The sequence below is a fragment of the Nomia melanderi genome, chromosome 4 (genome assembly GCF_051020985.1).
Source record: "Nomia melanderi isolate GNS246 chromosome 4, iyNomMela1, whole genome shotgun sequence".
NCBI classification, from domain to species: Eukaryota; Metazoa; Arthropoda; class Insecta; order Hymenoptera; family Halictidae; genus Nomia; species Nomia melanderi.
Genome location: NC_135002.1, coordinates 10228124 through 10251271, shown reverse-complemented (window position 1 = coordinate 10251271; position 23148 = coordinate 10228124).

Here is a 23148-nt window from a genome sequence, read left to right as displayed (position 1 = left end):
ACATGAACGAGCCAAACCAAAGTCGCCGTGAATACTAATTCAAAATGAACCGAGCTAATATTGATCGATCAATATTGAACAAATTAGTACGGATTAATATCAGCGAGATAGAATAGGTTCGTCCGGTAATGTGTGCAAAGTGTAGGTGGTTACGAAATGCCCGCGAAAGATTGAAGCAACCTTGCGAAGAAATAGGAGGGCGTCTCGCATTGATTTCCGATTTCGTGTCATTTTACGGTTCCTTCGGCGACGATGATCAATTTTCAGAAGGGGACAGTGTCTTACGCGCGTTCGCTACTCGTTCGATCGGAAAAATAGGTTTACGATTAAGCAGATAACTGCGCCGAAGATATGTCAGCACTGTTTATCTCCATTAACATCTTGAAGGACAGACAAGCGTAGAAAATGAAACGATCGATATCTTGGAATTGTGCTTCGCATTGTGCGCGGCGCACTATGACGTATAACTGCCACAACCACATACAACTAGTAGCAGCCGATTTTTATTCTATATTAAAGAGCAGGCTTTTCTCTTTTCAATGATAGCAAAAACAATGATACGCAAAATTGATATGCAAAAATAACACTGAATTGTACTAAACAAACCTTGTACGTACGATTTCATTCGGAAAATGTTTTTTTACCGTGTTTGGGAGGCGAACACCCTATAGTGCGGCGGTCTGCTACATAACGGACCTTCGCCTAACAATCAGGCTGACCTTTGTCGCGTCACATTCTTTTCATCGTAATTGAAAAACATTTGCTCACGGCCACCGCGTCGCGATGGATATCGCGAGTGCCACTTAACATAAAGGGACACGGATGCAAATGTTTGTTTGTTTTCTCAATTTTCCAGAGTGCCCCTGGCACGCCATTGCACGAAATGGACGCGACATGTGACATGATTTGAAAACGCGATTCAATTAACCCTTTAGCATATGACTTTTTCGCAACTGTGCTCGATAAAGCTATCTCATTGTTAATAATGTATTAGAGAAAGGAAAGAGTCTAACACTTATTCTGCGTTTACGTTTACGTTTACTTTAGAGATTAAAGGTGGATAATAGGAAAGCAATATTTAATTTGCATTCAAGAAAAGTAAATGACTAACACGATAAAAGTTAATAAGTTAAATATTAATAAATGTTATACGTGTTTCTTCGATTTCCATACTTCTTTCTTATATCCCATTAACATTGCTGTCACGATGACTTTGAATAACGAATAACGTTGCATTCTCATAGGGGAAAATAATACCGTTGTTTGCGGTCAGGCGGTTAATAAAGTGTGAACCTTGAGAATTGCAAAAGCAAATTAGGTTTGAAGAATGCTTCGTCGATATTTATGTTTAAAAGATCACTGCATTAATTCTAGTTAACTGTTTCTGCGTTTATATTAGCTTTTTTTCGTTCTTGAACTATTGAATATATAGATATGTACATACAAATAAATTAGGTACACATGTCCTTCTGCGTTGCTCAAGTGTCAAGGATAATTCGGCAATTAATTGGCAGCAGCGTCCAGATTGCCGACTTCAAGGAAGCGTTAACGGCTCGTCTAGACAGAAACGATATTTAAAGGAAGGTACCTATCAACCGCAACGTCCTGTGTCACGTTACGAACAGTCAGGGTCGATGGGAACGCGAAAAAAACCATTACACTTGTCAATTACCAATCACAGGCATTCACGTAGTTTTGGCTAAACCGTTCATTATTTACCGCGTTTAATGACATTTAACATTCGTAAGTAAAGTTGTTGCCTAAATTTGAAAGAATTACCTTATTTATGTGCATCACTGATTCATCTACAATTACACTGTTATTATAAATTTAGTGGCAATTATAATAATAGAGGGCATCTCAATTATACCAAGTAAGATATTAAATTAGTAAAACGAGGACGATTACTATACAATAATATCTGTGTATGATACAACATTCTTTTTATAGAAACATGCTATAAGGATACGTTAATTTTAATTATATGAATTTATACATCAGTGTAAATTGTACTGTCAAATTGCAAGTAAAAGAGAAGAGAAGAAATGGTTACCGAAAACGAACGCCAGAAATGAAGGCAACGAGGATGGGAACGTAATCCTTGGTTTCTGTTCTACGCATTTACACAGCCGGTAAACGTTAAGGATGGCCGCAATGTCCTGTGTCACGTTTCAACCGTCGCGCAATATTAAGATGCATCCGCATGGGAACGACAATCGCGTTAAAAAAACCGCAACTTCCTCCGGCCGTCAAATTCGAGGACAGCGTGCACACACTTTCCCCCTTCTAGCGTGGGGAATCTGTTTGTTCCGGAGCTTTGCGGGAAAAGAAGGCCTTCATTGGTATATTTCCACATCGGGTAACCTATGTAAATCAGGTTTGCATAAAATTCGAACGAACACGGTCGAAAATATTCAATATATATTAACCTGTGTCGCACGAGCGACCCTGGTTCTCTCGCACGCCGTAAAAATGGCGGACGGAAGAGAACGTCCGTGTCGAAACCACTTTACCCGTAGCCTCTAATATTTACCCGCGAGAATTATTTAAGTTTCGATTCCATTATGTAATTACTGACGAAACAGTTAAATGTTTATTTAGGTCAAGTCACGTGTCCTTATTTTAACGCTGGGCGATGCGAGCTGTACAGTTTTATCTAAATGCTTATATAACATGATAATTACGTTCCTAAAAATTGTATTATACGAGAGATCTGGTTCTAAGGAACTAAGAAAACTACTTATTTTCTTTTCAAACTGTGTTAAAGTACATAAATATTGTACCTACAATGCAGCTGCATTTGAAGTTTCATTAGCTTGTAGGCACCAAATGTGTTCACTTGTTTAGCTACAATTTGGCAAGCGATTAATTCACCAATATAGCCTGTAACTATCAATATACCAATACCGTATATCATGTAACAATCTAAAATCACCATATAACAAAAAAGGAACACAAAACCGCGACGAAATTTTATCTTTCGGATTTCCTTGTTCCTGCCGAGAGCCGCGAACCGGGGTTTCGCCGAACTGGGCGCGCTCCCATCGATCATCGGGAGGTTCAACAAACTCCTGAACTCCCGAATAGAAAAGCAAAAGTTTATCTCGGCGCTCGTTTATCAGCGGAGCGCGGCAATTCGCGGCGATCTCGGTCACCCTTCAAGATCTGACCTGACCTCGGATCGAAATTGAACTTAAGTCGGGGCTTAAAGCGAACGCGCGCGAACATTGCTGCAATCCTGGCCAATCAGCGAACAAACAGACGCGCCGGGAATAAAGGTGAGCCTAATTGGCGCAATTCATATTCAAACGAGGTCCACGTCCTTGACTGCTCATCGTGCGCGCGCGCCGGGCAAAATTGATAACCGTTCGCGTAAGGCGGCGACAAATTCTGATGGAACGCGAAGAAGCGACCGCGCTCGCGCGCGCATTACATACGCTGTCGTCGTCGACGAGCATCGGGGGTCATTCCACGCCATATTATCAGCCTTTTATTTTACTTTCTTCGCCGGGACGTTGCCCCCTGGGGAAGGTCAGGCTGTGGCGTCGCTTCTTCTGCCCGTGAGGGACTCGCGAGGCTACCGAGAAACGGCGGACTCGCCGTTGGAATCCGGGCAACGGAAACAATGGACTGAATTATCGCAGTCTCCGAGGCAAATGCCATAAACCTAGCTTCTCTTCGGATCATTTCGACAGCTCGTGCCTCGAAATTTTAAGGTTTCTCGCTTTAGGCGTGGAGACTTCAGCGTTTTTAACTATGTCCGAGAATTTTGTTTCAAAGGTTATTGGGGATTAAGGTGTAGTTGAGGATTAGAAAAGGGAACGCATCTTGAAATTTTTGTTTGAAATATTGTAGTGAATGAGTATAGTTGTTTTGAATCGAGAAAGTAAAGATGTTTGAATATAGTCATTAGAGTTGCTGGTAGTTTTTTTCGTTTTATTGCCGTTCGTCGTCAGAGTTATAGCTCGAGGATGAACGTAATTTCACGTCAGCGGCTGCGAATGTGTCCGTGATGAGGCGAAACGTGACATTTGACTCAATTTGCAGTCGACCATTTTTATGTTTTCATTATTGATCTTGTTCCATGTTGAAGGTTATTTTATCATGTGTGGATGAAGTCGCTTTCATCGTCGAGTTTATTGGAAGGGGGGAGGGGATATATTTTTCATTGGATAAGATAAGTATTGAGAATTTACGATGAAAATAATTTGGACACCGTGTATACGATGTTAACCACTTGTTCGCAAGAATGCGATCGAAGTCCATGACTGACCTTTCTCAGGGGGCGATATCCTACTGATAGGTGCAAAGTAAACTCGAATGGCCTCACGGAATGACCTCTCCAAGTCTTATCCCAACACGTTAGGAGACAATAATAGTTGACATAGCGAATATCGCGCAGTCGTCACTCAAACAAAGTTCAATTTTTTGTATACAGTTTCCGTTGTCTTTTCTTTTTGCTTCCCTTGGGTAGTCTCGGCTGCGTGCAATATGGAGGAAGATACGAGAAACTTTGCACGGATATCATTTCCGTTTAACGAACAATGTTTAATGTAAAATGTGAATATGAAAACACTTAGCGCAAAATGTACTGATGGTATCGAAAGAAGTCCTAGAATATTAGAATTTTCGAGAAACATTAAATACAGTTCTATTACATGGTGAAATTTCCATTCTAATAACACTGAATTGTATTTCAAATGATTTTTCGAAAAATCAAAAAATATATATTTGTTTCAACGCGCACCATTATTATCTTTGTTACATTTTCAATGGAGCAAAATTTATTTCAATTCCAATTGAAATCGTTTTGAACACAATTGTATTTTGCCTATGAATTTGTATTAATTTAAATTTGGAGTGCTGACTTCATTGGGTTTGATACCCATTTAGTCGTGAAATCAGTTTGGAAAATCAGAGTATTCATCTGTCACTCGCAGTTACACTGTTTCTAACAAATGGTCGTGAAACTCATCTTGACGTCACTGAGTTAGATTTATTAGCTTCTATAAGAAATTATGACAAGCAATCATGTAAACACATAAATAGCTTACACATCAACGAAAATATAGGTACCTACATACTTGCAATCAGGCGTATCATATATTCTGATTTATCACTTTCTAAAATTTAATTCGTCATTAATTAACTAAATGAATACCATAAATTTTAATACAGTAAACTGTTCGCTATTTTTAAGCGTTCATTATTATGTCAGGATTAACCACCTCAGGTATTTCAGAGACATTAAAAGAAAAAGAGGAGCAATAGCACAACACATATACTAAACTGTGTAAATTATAGTGAAAATATAAATAAAGTAAAAGTATACTAAATTGTGTCTAAAATATATTCAAAGTACAAGTAAAGTAATATATAGTACAATGTGTAAACCAATCAAAATATAATACACAATGAAACCCATTAGAAGCATGTAAAACACGTGTATACAACAACGTTGAAAGGCGAGCAACAAATAAAACGTACACGCCGTTTCAGGGTTACGTAAACAGTCCCCAAATGAAATTCGGGACTGTGCTCGGCCGATTGAAACGGTTCACCGTGCTGAAAGAGAGAATAGTCATTGTTGGTCGATCGGAAGTTTCGCCCATTTAGAGGACGTTGGTCCGTTGAGCGTACACAAACGGCTCGTCCTGCAGGGTGTGCCCATCGCGATCCCCTCGACCTACTTTCGCCCGGTGTCTAGTGGAAATCGAAGAGGGTCAGACTCGATGACAGGATATCCTGAGGCAGTTACGCGCGTTGCGAGACCAGCGGCGATGTAATTTACCGCCATATAATTTTCGCCGTTGTCCGCGGCGCGCACGTTGGTTAGGTGGAGTCAAGTTCAGGGGTGGGAAGAGACAATGGCCGTTCCTTATCGCAATCGACCACGGTCGACGCCACCTTGCGCCGTTTGCTCTGCAACGATAACGCATTTCCATGAAACGTCCCTCCAATAAAAGTGTCGTTAGGTCATTATTGTAATAGCTTATCAGCGATATCTCCTATAATTATAACAGCGTTATCTCGCGACTGAAGCATGCGCCGTGAAGCTGCGTAGTTGATCAAGGGATTTGGTCGCGTGTTTAGGTTTATATTCCAGGAATATCGAGCACCCTTGAAACCAACGACGTAAACACATCTACAATAATTGGATCGAAGTGAACTGATCGCTCAAGGACACCTCCTTGACCGAGAATCACCTTAAACACAAATCTGACTATATATTGGTTTGCCTGTGCAGTGGACGCAGTCTTTTGGTGTTCTCGAATGAATCTGATTTTGTTCTGTAAATTCGAAGATAATTTGAAGAATAAATTATTGAGGGATTCTTTGTAACTGTTAAATCTTGAAGATTAGTTCAATGTCGTGACAGGTAAATGATTCCAAAATTACAAATCTCCGAATTTTCATTGTATCTCAAAATTGATCTTTTCTACTGAAAGTATATTTCCATTCATTCAAGTGAAGCCAACTAATCCACAAGAACGCGAATCATCATATCTGCAGTCTGAAACGAACTTTCTGAACAGTCTGAATACAGAATCAAATGTAATGAAAACAGATACCGTTAAATTAACTTTACAATCGCTACAGGCAAAGTCGAAAAGTCAATAGAGGAAAAATGATTAAACTTGACAAACAATTTACCCTTCGTTACCACTTGATTTGATATAGCAAGATTATGAAGCCTTATATATAACATCAAGTGTTGTACAATACACCAACACGCGAAACATTGAAATAAAATAGTTTCTTGATTCACGTATATTCTCTCATTAGTTAGTTTCAAAGAATACCGCTTCTATCTCATCGAGAAATGTTGAATATTTCCTGTGGAAAACTTTCGAGCACAAAAGGTTAAGTTGGAACGTTGGAAGTTGCCTTTCGACACCTCCGGCAGAAATAGCTCCAACGGCGCCGGATTTCAATACGTGCCGTGGAACAGTGGCAATATACTTTAATTGCACACCGTTATCGTCTAATCGAGCGATATTTCTTCCTCCGCGTGCCGGCCTGCATAATGAATTTCCTTCACTGTCAAGGTGACGCGTCTCCGTCGCATGTGAATAGGCTTACGTTACACGTCGAGCGCGGCGTGCTGCCACCGGAAACGATTGACCTTACGATACTGAGAACTTTGGTACTCGCGTTACAAGACGAAGAATACGCGTGTACATAGATATCAGTTGGCCGTTCAATAAGATTCACGTGTCCGTCGAACATGTGACCAGAGGCTCCGGCGTCGTGTCGTAAGCGAGATATCGCAATGGAAACACGGCCCGTCCTTCCGATTCGCTGGAAAACATGTGGCGGTTATCTCGTGGAACTCTGAAAATTTCAGCAACTCGAATATTTTCGTCCCACGAGCAAGACAACGGATTGATCCTTAACACTGAAACTACCGGACGGGTCAAAATGACCCATTCCTGGTTCCTTCTTTTTGCAATTATTAAAAATATAACAAATGTTTCTTTGAGAAATTGTTACAGACATTGATTTAGCAGCACGTGAATTGAATTATAAATCAATTAAAGTCACAATAGATGCACTTTTGGAGTTTCTATAGAGGAATTTCAAAAAGTCAATTTAACTGTTCGGTAGTTTTAATGTTAACCCGTTGTCTTATGATTTCTTTGGCAACTGTGCTGGTTAAAACTATTCTATCGTTAATAATTTATTGAAGAAAGAAAAAAATTTGATATGTATTCTGTGTCTGTGCTTGTTTTAAATGTTAATGAGTGATAATTGAAAGGAAATATTTTATTTGTATTCGAAAGTAAATATACTTTTATAGAAGTTGTAATAGATGTATACCAAAGTTATTGAGTTTCTTATTTTATTTCCAATCATTTCTTTCTTCTGGAATTTAGTGACTATTGTTATATTTGTTAGAACACCAGTAGCCCTGACCTGACATAACAGTTTTCTGTACTATCTTATTCTGCTGCTGTCTCTTTGTTCTCAGTTTTCTGCAACATTTTATCAATGTAGATACTTATCTGGCGCGTTCTTTGAAATTTAACATTTTTTTTCTTAATGAAACCTGTTAGTTTATCAGTCACGATTGATAAACAGTCATTGTCTTGACCTTAATAGGATCGTTCTATCGTCGTTAATGTCTGGATAAGATTAACACGGCGCACATCTAGGCGCCGGTTTTTCATCTCGATTCTCCTTTATTTGCCCCAGATAAACGTCAATAGTACTTTTACGCTTCATTGTAAAAGGTACGTATCTGCACACTGATTACTTCCGCGTAACGCTGATGCGTCATGTCCACGATGACATTTTACTTTCTTCGCATTCTATGCGACCTTGGTTTCATGAAACAGTAAATAGATTTCGTCAGCTGTGTAATATTGTAGTTAACGCATTCACTGCCACGAAGAATTTATGCTTCTTACGTATCGCTTATCCTTTTGTAGCAGAGATGAAAAAGAAATAATTATTCATTACTCGGTATCACATTGCGTTACACTATTGTCTGGTTATTTTCGCCGTTGAATATTTTTTTCGACTTTATCTTACAAACTAGCATTGTTTTCAAGTAATTTGGAAGCTCATTAAGGACCACCGTGTCAGTAAACATGTTAATATACGAGAACAATGTCCAGGACATGAAACCAAGACTACAGTCACTTCAGCCTATTTCAATTGAGTCATGCAAGTCTCATAAAGACTTATGCAACTATGTATTTGAACGGCCTGATCCTCAAGTAAACTAGACAATCAGAAATTTTAAGTATCGTTCTTGAACATTCATCGGAAATTGATGAATCAGACGGAGCAACATGTTCGAAGAAATTTATCTCGCGAGTGTTGAGTAATCTCATCGAATTATTAATTGAACGCATCAGCTGAGAGTGAAAATAATTACTGCCACGTTTGGCAGTTGGTTCGACTACCATTACCGAGCGGAGTATAATTCAAAGGATCAACGTTTCATTCCTGGCGAAGATGGATGATTTCTTAACTGGAACCAAGAGTCGAGAGACAGCAATGTTTCAAAGTCACTTCGAAACAGGACGTATTACACAACTAGCACCTCGTTAGCATGATCCGCGAACTATGTTGCATCCGATGCTCGGCAACGATGCATCAGAGTGAAAAAGAATCTGGGAAAACATTCGTTAAAATGCTCATTTCATTTCAATAATCTTCGCACGATATTCATAGACGCTGATATTGTACGAAACGGATACGTAAACTGGGAGATACAAACTTTTTTCTTCGCGCACGTTTACGTTAAACATTAGCTTAACAAATATGCTCGTCCCTCGTATCAAATGCTAAACCGCTGAACGAACGTGAAATAAATCGTGAAACGGAGAACGTTACATTGTAACGCTCCAAGCTCTATAATAAATACATATTCCGAATAAATGTCAGCTACTTGTCGAATCTTATCGAGGTGCGCTCATGCTAATGTGCGTTAATGAAGTTTATGCAAGAATCTATAATTCATGCGAAACCTTCGACACAAACGACCCAACAATTGCGGACGAATGTGCGAGACTCGCCGCTAATTTTAAAGTGTGCTGTGGGAGACATACGCGGAGTTGTTTTGCCGATTTTCACGGACAAATTAACGTAACGCGACGCGGCTGAGCGTGTGTACACAGTTTTGCATCCGGAATCACGGTAAAAATGATCGACCGTCAGGAAGGGCAAAACGCGAAATCGTCTGCGAAGTTTTGCGCCGTTGCTGAACAGGCCTGAGTGGGGGGGATTGATGTTTGCCTGGTCTGTGCGCGGTCTTCTTCGTTTTTCTTTCGAAATTTTCATTTCTTTGAATAATTCCACCGCGAAGATACGGAGTCACGTGTCCGCGTATCCTTGAACTTGGTGGCGCTGACGCACCGGTTCTTAACTCTAGCTCGACTATTTGCGCCACGTGGCTGATAACACACGATTGTCATTCACGTGTCATTTTCCGCTATCCTTCGAGCCGTTATATTTTTCCTCCCAATGTTTGCGATCTATAGCGATTCTGAAATTGTCCGCGGACATACCAGGATCTTTGAGTTTATGATTAGGGATTCGAGGGGGCAATCTCTTTTGTTATTAATGAAATTGGTTTTTGGAAAGCTTTGCAGTGTAAAGTAAATTTGAGGTTGTAATAGTTCGTATTATTGAAATAAATTGAAATTAATGGATTGTGTGCATGAAATATTTTCTTATATTTTATTAGAGATAGAGGTTAGAGTTTAGGGGTGCAAAATGCATGTTATGTCACAGAGGTCCTCGAAATCGTAGGGTTTAGGAATTGATGATGTATAGTATAGTAGAATTTTATTAGCAGTATTAATTAGAACTAAAGATGATCTAATTGAAGATGGGACCAAGAATAATTGACAATTCGAGTTTTTCAAACTAAGAACTCCGGAGGGATCCGTGGAATAATTAATGGTAACACATCGATTAATTCTTTTTTTAAATGAATCTACTTTAGTACAGTTCTTTATTATTCAATTTTATTAAGAGGAGAATTAAGTGGCGATTACTATATCGATTTTATTGGTGGCTGTGCAACTAAGGCCACTGATTCACATTTCACTGATACATACCACAAGAAACATATATTTATAAAAATAAATACATATAAAAAGAATAACTAAATAATAGATAAATAAGCATAAGATTGAATATAACAGTAAAAACAATTGAAGATATAAACATAAAATACAGTTTTTTAGAATGTTTCTCAAGAAAACCTACATTTCATCGTAATTTTATTTTTCTAATCGTATCCTTACAAATGTGAATTTCCATACAGACCTATGGATAAGCAAATCACCCGTTACGAGCTAACTTTCGTCACCGGAGACGCAGTCCCTAATAGGGGGCAACGATGCGACGTGAAATTAATTGGCCGATATGATCCACGAGGCGTGAACTCCGCGCGCGTACTTGCGATAATCGGCGATTAAAACCGATCGTTCCCTCGGGGAATAACAATCCCGCGAATCGCTCGAATGAAACGAAGGTGCGTGGATCATCCGCGATAACGGGGCGCGTTTACGCGTTCTCGCGGAAAGTTGCGTGATTATTCCGCGGTTCGCGGGGGGAAACGCGTACCATAGGGAGAGCAATCGGTGAATTAAAAATCAGGACGCGCGTAAGCCACGACGAGTTCATCGGGATCTTATCTTATCGCGCGGGACGCCGTCAGAAAAATTCGCACGCGTTTAACGCTCCTCTGTTCCGTTTCTTCGTCTTTTTATTCGCGAGTTTAGAGATCTTGACATTTTGCTTTCAGTTGTATCGTGTTTCGTGGGTTATTTTTGTAAGTAGAAGTTGTAATGGAGCTACTGATCTGATTTTATTAACTGCAACCTTTTTTATTTGCAGGTTTGCAGTCACAGCAATGGTCAAGGTCGACGCTACTCGCTGTGCTTTTGTATTCTTGTTAGGAGTAGAGTGACAAGTTTGGTCACGAGTCACATGATCTGATGATATTTAAACTCAGTGTTGAATTTAATTGTATATTTCTGATGAAACCGCTGTTATATGTTTCTAGCACAAATGTACGTAGATATATCTTTAATCGGAGATCAGAATTTTGAGGCGAGACAGGAGAGAAATGAAGTAAAACTTGGAATTTAGAAAATTGAACGCAATAGTTGTAGTCCGAGCAGTTCGTGTTGCCATTATTTGAGACTTCCCTGTCTAGTTTGGCATAGTTGATAAGTGATACCGATGTTTTGCTAGGTTGCGGATGATGTGGTAACAGGATGTCAGCAGACGGTGGAACTGCAACGCTCGCGAAATATCGTGTATACATAGTTCCATTCTGTGAGAACATAACTTATTTCTATAAACTGACATAGACAAAATTGTAAGAACTGCGAAATTTCATTGTTTTTTATTTTTAATGGAAGAGTTTCTAACTATTACAATATTCATTTACCTTCTTATTATACTGGGCTTTTAATAAGTATATCAATTTGACATCAAGGAAAAAATTAAGTTGAAATTATCGCATCTAAAATGACGGGTTCCGGTTTCCTTATTTCTCAATTATTGATATCTTAAAAGAATTCAATATCCGATATAATTAAAAAAAATAAATAGTTTCACTTGAACACTATAACAAATATATTAAGAAACCAAAAAAGGATCTATTGTTACAATTTTTATAAGGAGTACATATTAATCATATTAATAACTCGATAGTTCTAGTGTTAAGTTAGCATTAAACGCCATTTAAACGATGATATGACATAATAATTTAAAGTATAAAATTGCATTGATATGATGTAAAAGTAACCATAAATGGTGCACACAGCAAAGCAAGAGAATGAGATTTCTTCTCACAAAAATAGCTCTTCAAGCGAACTATGTCATGTTAAGAAATCGTCGCAAGTATTTTGACTGAATAGCCGGGTATGTATTCCCTGGACGAATTTATATCGGCCTTGACCTATGACCTGTCTCCCCCAACCAGTTTCTGATCCTAATTTACGTCAAGTCTTTCTCCCCCTGCCAGTTTACTTCGCTAAATAGCGAATGCCGTTTTCAGAGACTTCCAGGACCAGAAATTAGGAAAACTGTGGATCCTTGTCCCGATTTCAGTTCTTTTTCTCTTCTATACAAGTTCACGGTCTCCCGCTTTGAACGAAGAGGGTAATCATAACCTCAATTTGGTTGCTGATTTTCGCCACCTTTCTTTTCCAATTTAAACTTAGCGACCTTGCTCTTTGTGGTGGTCTCACAATCAAACTCGCTCTAAAAAACATTCATTCTCCTGCTCTTTATTATTTTACCTTACTTCAAACGATTTCCTTCCCGTTTAACGTCGAATAATCGAAAGACGGCACCACGCGGAAATATAAAAAAATGTTGTTTTCATTTCTATTTATCATAGTCACTGTAGTTTGAGATATATTCATTCATTTTCTTTTATAGGTAACAAGTATTGCTAAAAAATGATCAATCGTTAAAGATTAATAATTGTTTTTTCTCCATTTCATGTTCTTCCTTATTCTTCCTATTTTTCGTGTTAATGAATGTTTTAACTACAGAATGAAAGTTAGTATTCACGACGGTAAATTATTTAAATCTTTCGTATCAGTTCCACGTGTTCGAGTCAACGGCTCTTCTCCTTTACATTTATTGTCGTTCGTCCAACCCCCGGTTTGTTTTCGAGGTAACTGTGATTAATGAACCCTGCACCCTTCCCTCTGCTCGGAGATTTCAGATTTCAATCTCTTCGAACCCTCTTTGAACGACCGCCATTTCAGCCGGTGAAAATGTTTCGTCCTTGAAAGGGAAGAAGCACGAGCGTTACACGGCCACGTGCATGCTCTTGGGGAATTTGGAGGTCGGTCAGCAGTGAAAACGACGCCGCCACCCCTCGCTGATCTATTTATCTCTTTCCGATTCACAGCTAACTAACCCTGTCCTCTTCTATTCAGCTAGGACAACTTTGGTCCTTGAATTTTTTTGAAACCTTGACTGGCTTTTCCGTCGTGCCTTCACTCTCCTCGAGCCATTACATGTTCCCATCAATCCCACTTAATTCTGCTGAATGAATTAAGATTATCCGAGTTCAAGTATTTCTTATTTTCACGAGATTTTCATAAATTCTCTTTGGCAACTTTTACAATTCAGCAAATATTCAGGATTCTCTTTCCTCTTTTAACTTTAAGTAACTGCAAGTCACATTTTGTAACTTTCACAAAACCGTCTTAGTGCTTGATTTTTCAGTATTCTTCTACAGTTTGAAATGTATTTGAGAAAATTCTTCTTCGGTTTGAGAAAACGATTATTATTTTAGTCCTTGGTATATAATAACATGTCAGTGGTGAAGATTTTAAACAGAATTTAACAAGCATAAGAATTCAATTCTTTTGGTTTCCAATTAAATATTATTTTTCTGTTGTCAATTATTGTATTTCACAGCAAAGGTGGACAAAGAATGTGCAGAGAATTTGTGCCTTTTTTAAATTAATAATTATTAATAACACAAAGTAGGTGTATCATAATTGAGAAATAAATTACGGAGCAAGGGGTTAATAAAATGCTCTATAATTTTTACAATACCTTTTCGTTTCGCAAGAAGCTCGATGGTATCAATAGAGTTTCTATTTTCAATTTCTTTCGTAGATCCTGTCGTCCTTGCGCGGATAGACGCTTTAATTTTCATTAATGCAACAAGTTGCTCCGATTCTCGATTTTCTCATCACGTCAACAGCAACGGAAAGATACTGAGTCCCATTTAATAAGACAGCGTGGGGGTGGCGTCGCAGCTGAGGATGTTTAGGAATGAACGTTGATGAAGATACATAGTTTCTATTTTTAGATCCTCGGAGGCACCGCCATCTCTGTCGCAGGGAGACTTCTTCAGAGCTGAGAGACTGCTCAGACTTTCTCTTCACGGGGTTAGTTTACTATCCACCCACGCTATCCACCCGAAGTACCTTTTTTCTTGGAGTCGAGTTTCGTGGAAATCCAACCCCATTCATTAAAATAAATGATCTAATTGGATTAGCTCGAATTGCGAATAAAATTCATTGCGAGTTGTAATCTTAATTAATTTAATCACACGTTAACCTAGAAGAACTGAAATCGAAGAACAATATATTTTTCTTTTAGTACGTTTATTAAAGGATTGTGGCCAATGAAAAACGAAATTGATGTTTAAACATTCATTCTCATTGTACTTAGGCTTTTTATATATTTTATACATGATACAGATGTTAAACTGCTAGGATCGATCTAAAGTAATTTTTGATAATAATTTTGTTATTAATAAACCATATATAATAATAACCATCATCATGAAGCAGTGAATAGAAGAATCCAATTCCTATTTTTGATTATAATCGTTTCCATTTTTCAAATTTACGTTACCCTTAATTCAAATTAAAAATTAAACTAAACCCATTCTCGAGGTAAGAAGTTAAGCCTAACGTGTTCATTCATCGTTCGTCCGCGATCCAATCGGAGCAACACGAAGTTAAGTAATTTCTCACGGAGAATGTGTCGCGCTGATAAAACGAGAAAACGGAAAAAGCGGCAGATGTTAAAGGGGAAAGTACCGACTGACATTGAACGGTTCTTTCGATACGTTACCGTTTTTAATGAAACTCTTTTTAACTACCCTCATTTCGCGTCCCCACGATCTTGAAGGCCTCAACGGCCATCCACTTCGTTAAAGAGATTCAATTAAATGCTCGAAACGAATTAAGTGTGTTTACCATAAACAAAAGTGGTAAAAAGGGAAAGGCAATGGAGTAGGAAAGAAGGGTAACGATTTATTCCTTAAATCGAAAGCGATCGACGAAATGAAATAAACGATTTCTTTTTCAAGTGAAAACTCTACTAATTTACAATCTACATCGTTACATTAGGGAAATAAGCAAATATAAAGAAGAATTTAATGTTTTGAACATCATCCAGCCATAATAGTCTTGGATAAATAAAAGATAAATCTTTTCTTTATTTCTTCCTTTCCTGTTTCTTCGAATTTCTACCTTGTTCCCTGAAGACATTAAAAATTCATAACTGGGAGATTATTTAGCGATTTCTAGGAATCTGTCTCGTCACCCGTAAATTTAATCCGTCTTCAAAAAGCAGATAACCCGTTTACCGGAGACGCGTAAATAACTGCCTGTTGCTATGGTTCAAGGGGTGGAACGTGACGGGTCGTTGCTAGCCGGGTTGTGCACCTCGCTGCAAGCTGCATCGATCCGTCGTTCTAGCCGGAGCAACAACCCACGCGTAGTGACCCCAGGCGTCCTTGTAAGCTCGCCGGAAGGATCGCCGGCTCAAGGAGCTTTTGAACTTCGACGTTTTTCCGCGACGATATTGTGATCGACTTTTACACGTTGAATGCCACAAGGGTTACCGATGTTTATCAATCAAATTGGACAATTATAATTTGCTCAATTAAACGATGATCGTTTGAAATGTTTCAATATTGTAAATAACGCTGATTGATTTCATGGTATTTAGGAAGGTAACGGTGCAACTAATTCAATGTATTATGTTCTTTATTTTGTGCATTTTCCTCCGTGAAATCGTGCAGCGATCAACGTGTTAACGCTAGAACTACCGCGCATTTAATACGATTGGTATGCAATCTTTATAAAAACATGAGCAATATGTCTGTTGAATATTTACAGATATTTATTACAGTATTCAAGTGAAATTATTCATTTTTTAAAAACGATTGGGTGTTTAATATTTTTAAGGTGTCAATAATTACGAAGTAAGAAAAGTAATATTAGTAATTTTGATTGATACGGTAGTTCTAGCGTTAACGTCGATAGAAAAGAAAATGATTGGAATATTGATATTCACGATTATACAATACTCGTTATTGTTTCTTGACTGTGGCACTAACTTTGAAAAATTCGGCACAGTGTTTAAATTTTTCTACCGCAGTAGAATCGTGATTAACACGCTTTTCATGTAATGTTTTTTTTGACCATGTTGGCATATCGATTCGTTTTTGCTTGTTAAGTAGAATAATTACTTTAGGAATGGTATAACACTATTTTACTCGTTAAATGAATATTGCTGTTAAAACGTTTACTTGAATGTTTTTTATTAGCAACGTATTGTAATAATTTAATAAATAATTGGAAGCAATAAAGAGAATATTAATCATTTCGTAAAGCGAAGAATAATTCATGTTTTTTACGAACAGCCGCGTTCGTTGTTTCAGTTTTGTGGAATAAAATCGTTGCACTCGATTAAATGAAATATTAAATAAATGTAAAATGAATATCTGTTTTATTTTTACTTCATTATTTCAAGCGCGCGATAACGTTTCTCGTTTATGTCATAGAAAACAAACAAGCTCGATATTTAATTGTTTCGATAAAAATCTGTACAGTTTCGATGTAGATTCAGTTTGATCGTGCGTGCAGCAAATAAACTGTGAATGCGTAATTAAGAAACACCGGGGGCGCGAGAACAGCTGTTTTCGTCGTTACCCGGCATGTCGAAGTTTGCTTTGATCAAATTTGACCTCCTGTTATCGAACGCGCAGCACTCGTGTAACGAATTCCTCGGTATGTCAAAGGTTGTTCTGGCTGAACAGCGGGACGAGATACGCGAGCGCGGCCACGAGACATTAAATGCCTATCCATCCTTATTATCTGGATGTTCTATCTTCCCTATGCTTTTTCATACGAACTTTCACTTAAAGGGTCACACCAGCCATTAATCATTTCGTAAGAACTGCTTTCATTTGAAATATTTCCTGATAAAAACGCTTCTCCTTTGCTTTGTCCTAGAACCTGTATCACTAATTTACAGTGACCTTAACATTTCACCGTGCTCTAAATAATTTACTCATATTACCGTAAACAGGAAATATTCCTTTCTTTCTGTTCAATTTGTCCTGAATAATAACGAGTTAATAAATGATAATTAAAACACGATGAATTTGTACATAATAAATGAGGCTACTGTTCGGTTCAGATAATTTCTTTGTACATTCGTAAATGATAAAAACCACAGTACACAGCTCCGTTCTGTCTGCGAAATACAAACAGAAATTAATTTACGTGGAAATGATACACATATATGTATAAATGTTGTTTCATTCCCGATTAAAAGGAATCAACGACAGTCCAGCGGCTCAACCGGCACGAGAAACATCCTTTTCGAAGATGAAGAGTGAAATGTTGAGGAAAATTCTGGGAAGCGACGTTCTCTAAGTGTATTATTAAATATTTCTCATCGTTCCCTGGTCCTCAATCTTTCCACCTGTAAGCTGCGCAGCGAGGAATTTTCCTTTTCGATACAAACTGCTTGAAAGCGCGATTTATACGTCGACACTGAAGAGTTCTTCCGACGGAGTTCGGTATTCCGGCGGAACGCATGCCATTGCCACTCGTCCGTGGTCCTTATGCAACTCGCTTAGAAATTCCTTTGATCGCAAATGACCTCTCAGGTGCAACCACTTACCCCCTGCGACCCGGTAACATGTCCTGGAATATGTCAAAGGGGAACTTCGCGTCACACGTTCCCGCTTATCGGGGCAAGGTCGTGATAATGTCTAATTTCGGACTTACCGGTTTATCGATCGTTAATAATTTGTTGTTCGTAAATCACCGGCCGGCTTTACCAGTCGCGATAAAAAAACGTGCATTCGCGACGCATGGCTCGAGCCCACCAAATCGAAATATCCTTTTGCCCTTTGACGCATATTCGGTGTGAGTGAACGTACTGCAACATGACATGTTGTCTTTGGTGTTTCAATTGTGATGCAAATGAGACAATATCTTGTTCTGTTCAATATTGTCTCGCTTGCATGACAATTGTAACGCCGACAATACTTTGTTTTGTTGAAACTTGGAATTGACTCGATTATTAGGAATGGTATGATCGACGAGGAAATTTTGTAAATTTTATGCATTCCTATGGTATTACCCTGTGCAAAACGAAAAAATAACTGGAATAATGTTTGACAATGTGTTCGTTATAATTTTGTCTAGCTGCAATGCTTGGTAGAGAAAATATGATTTTTTATTTTTATGCTAAGAATTGGTTGTTTTATAAAGATTCGATCTGGTAATTTGACTTTTAATCTTATTTTTATATTACTCAGCCTTGTATTTACCGGACGCTTAGAAATGTTTCAATTGCGACTGAAACTTAAACGAATTTGCTAAATAGAGCAGCATGACATGTGAAATGAATTCGAGGTCTTGATGGGTCGCCACGATGAAATCATTCTGGAATCAGTAGTGGAAAGAGGAAGAAGAAATCTTAGTCACCCGCACATTATTCATGTCGAGCTATTATGGCATGGGGATATCGGTGTTAATTGAGGTTAATGCGCAGTTTCCGGTGAAACGAGCGCAACGAGAGCTGATTAAATCGCTATTCTCCAAAAAGTAGACAAGCAGATGGTGCACGCCTCCGTAAAAACGTTCATACACTTAACGAACAGTAAACTTGACTTTCTTCACGAAAGAGAATGCGAATGAATTAAAGGAAGTTACGATTCGATGAAATTATAATTATTTATTAACAAGAAACCTATGGATTTCGAAAAGAATTATGGAAAATTATAACTAATATAACTGTTATATCTATTGTAACGTTAGATGGTTGATTTTGAATTTTCAAAAATGATTAGAAATTATATGTCAAGATGGTAGAAATTATCTGATCGGTGGTGTCCATTTAGGACAAAATAGTGCCGAACGTGCGACACCTGCAATGTTTGCGAGACCGAGTCTTGCTCGAGCTTAATATCGGTGTAACGCTAGCGCAGCCGAGCCTTGACATGATTCTTCTACTTCTCACAATTGAGCAGCGAGTCATTAAAGACGGCCAAACGGTATTGTTTGACAGGTATACAAAATACAGTTTCGAAAGCACAGTAATAATTCCTTTGTTCGACTCTCCTCGAACGTATTGCGTTTCGTTACGTGCGCCGAGAATGATTATTAGATCCTTCGATAAATATTTTTTCTCTTGTCGAGACTACGAAGAATGATTTTTCTGTCTTTCAAGCAGTTTCTTTTTCTGTCCTAAGAAAAAAATAAGATTATGCGAGGCAAATAGTCATTTAGATTTGTTAAGTTAACGCGTTGTGGCGCAGAACGTATCACTTTCCATATTTTACCATCTCAAACAACTTTACAGATATACTTGCTTTACGTTTTTGTGAATTATCTATCGATTTAACACCTATAGACCTATAGACTTATAAAATTATAGATCAATAGAACTATAGAACTATAGAACTATAGAACTATAGAACTATAGAACCATAGAACCATAGAACTATAGAACCATAGAACTATAGAACCAGAGAACTATAGAACTACAGAACTAGAGAACTAGAGAACTAGAGAATTAGAGAACTAAAGAACTAAAGAACTAGTGAACTAGAGAACTATATAACCATAGAACTACATAAAAATCAGAATTCATCTATTTCGAAAACTAGTTTCCAAGTATACCAAATGCATTAACACGTTAACTGCTTGGCGATCATCGTTAACCGACGCTACCGAATTGCTCGAAAACAATTGAGATGATGACATGATCGATATTGCAATGTTTAATAACGTAAGTAAATCGACAATAATATAAATATAAGAATCGTAACGCCAAATAGTTAACAACTGCTCTTATTTATCTTCGCAACGACAGAATAAGCGTTACGTAAAACGCTGAAAAGATTTTCGTGACAGTTAACGCGCTAACGCTTGAAAATACAAACAATTGGTCAGAAATGGGAACACGGTCACGAACGGGGCGATTTTCCTTGGTCGCCATCCGCTTACCGAAAGGCTAGAACCGGCGGTGACCAAAATCTGCATGAAAATTTATCTTTCTTTCCGGCCGGGTGGCCACCCTTCGCTCGCTTCTGCTCGAGTATGTCGTCCATTAGCACAGAGCCGTGTTCTAGATTACCAGTGTGTGACGCCCGACTATATATAATATCGAAGTTTAGTCCAGCTAGGAGGCCTTGGCACCGTTCTCTGTTGGTCAGGGTAGCGAGGTGAAGCAGAGGCCAACAAGAATGGCGCGTAAGGTCTTACAATTAGTTAATAATTCCTGGGCAGCCCGTAATTTCGCGTTAACACGAACGCCGGTCTGTCCACCTAATTAAACGCGGCCGATCGAAACAAAAGCCGTGCCCGATACACGCGGCGCGCGTGCACCGCCCCGAACACCGGCTAAATGGAAAATACATATTACGATTGCTATCTTATTGTCTCCGCGTCCCTGTCAACCATTGTCCCGTTTCTTTTCTCGTTACGGTCGGTTTGCTATTCAATAAGCTACGCTCGCGTCTCGTTCCAGGACGTCTTCTAGCGCCATACAAGGTGATACTACATTTACAACGCGGAATTAACAACTTCATTTCGCGACCTTCAGTTTTAGAATACGGATTTTACGGATAAATTCTTCGACTGTGGGCGGTGGTTTATTGTTTGGAAGTTTCGCTCAATGACTGCTTGTCTTGCACCTCTTTTTCATCAATTTTTATCTTGCTAAGTATTTAGTCATAGCATTGTGTAGGGTGATATTTATAACGTGAAATTAATAACTTTATTTTGAGACTTTCAGTTTTAGAACGCGGACTGTGCAATGAATTCTTTGTCCATGACCGGTGGTCGCTTGTTTGGAAGTTCTGCGCGTTAATGGTTCACCTTGTACCTCTGTTTTATATATTTTTGAGTAGATAAGCACTTTTAGCGCTTTGCAAGGAAATATTAATTTTACAAGTTTAGTTTATACTTTTTATGTTTTCTGGTTTGAAGGACAACCTTCCTAATAGGAATCCTGTAGATCCTGAAGACAAGCTTTCACGAACGCGTAATGAATTCCCAACCCCGTTTGAAACGAAATTAATAGGCTGCTCAAGGTCACTAGTGAACTGCTCTCATCGTAAAGTTCGATTAGGTTTTAACTTTATCTTTAACGATAAGGTGGAGAGTAATTATACATCGTGAGATAAATGAAGTTTGATTACTAGCAAGGAAAATTTTCATCAATATTTTCGAAATAATATTTCTATGCGGATTCGTAACGTTTCTTTCAAATTTAACCTTCAGTTTCATCGAATGGCTGATTTCCATGAAAATATCGTCGTCTTTAGTGGCACACTATAATTTCGCAAACACGAGGACGCCATAAAATCGTTGAAAATGTCCGCGATGCAAAATATTTTCTACGCGAAGGGAGATTCTATGGGCGAGATAACTCATTCAGGGGCAGTGAGTTACAACCGATCACCAAGTGTGCCGTAATTCGATGTAAGTTGCTCCATGGAGCGTTTTATCCCCATAAAGTGCAACCTTGGCGGGAATTGCCATTCAATGCAGTACAGCTTTTAGGGATATTCACGGCCTCGCTGGAAGGGTTAATGGTTTAATTAATTTTGTGCCGCTTTCGCGCCGTAAAGTCAATTAAGCGCAGCACTTTCGTCTTCCTTGGGTGGAAGAGCTAAATGACGGCGGGCACGAAGAGACAACTGGGCCGAAAAATGCTTTATGGTGTTTATTCGTGTGTACACGTATTGATGACGACCAGACACGCGTGAATTCTGAACTGTCATTACGAATCGACACCCTTGACTCTTCCATCCAGTCGTTAACGCGTTGATTACTGTACACGATCTTACTGGAATTCTTCGTTTAAGTAAGCTGTAACAGTTGGTAACTTTACAATGTTAGTAATGTTGCAATATAAATCTGTGAATCCGGAAGATAAATGAAATGTAACGATATAAAATAATTCGTTTATTCCGTGAAATAAGCTCTGTAAATACCATCCCTTGACGAGTTAACGTGTTAAATTGTTGTTACTTAATAGACTGTGATTCGAAACACGATTTTCACTCATTCAGTAAGCTGTATTCGTTTAACCAAACTTTCTTATTTATTTAGGCGTGAATTGGATGGTAGTAGAAAATTTTCTGTTCGCGCATCTGGCGTGCATTCGTTAAGCTTAAATAACAGGAAATATTCAACTTCGTAGTAACGATGTTAATAAGAATAAATAACGATAATAAACGTAACGTTTAGCAATTGAATATTTTATTTATCTACTTCGTACTCTAATGTTCTAATTCTAGTATCCTGATGCAAATGCGGCGACAGTGATAAATATTGAGAGTGTAGAGCTACTAAGAACGGACTCGTTATGTTAATCGACCAGAGTCTGTCCGAGTTTATCTATCTCAAGTGGAAAGCACCAAAGACCCTGAAGGAGCACGGCTGGTTGCAGGTGCGACCCCCTTTTCAAGGTCCTGGATACTTTCTGTCCCCCAGACTCTTTAAGGTGACGAAAGGAAGAGAAATCGTCCTTCGCGTTTTGAAATGAACCATTTGATCTCTCACATACCAGATGATCGTCATCCGAAGCAAACAGGTGAACTCCCCTTTAATTAAACGAAAAAAAATGAGAGAAATGGATGTCTTGCAGCTTGCGGAGAATATAGGGTCACCATTGGCATACACGAATTCATTGCGTCTGGTAAGAAGTATCAATTCCTACGTTAATTAAATATTCTAAAATTTCATTCGACAGTTTTATTTTCGTAATTTATCATATTACCGAAGATTCGAAATCAATATTACATATGGTTAAACGTATATGGTTACTTACTATCTCCTCCGCTCTAACTGTAAATAATATCGAAATCAGACACTAGAA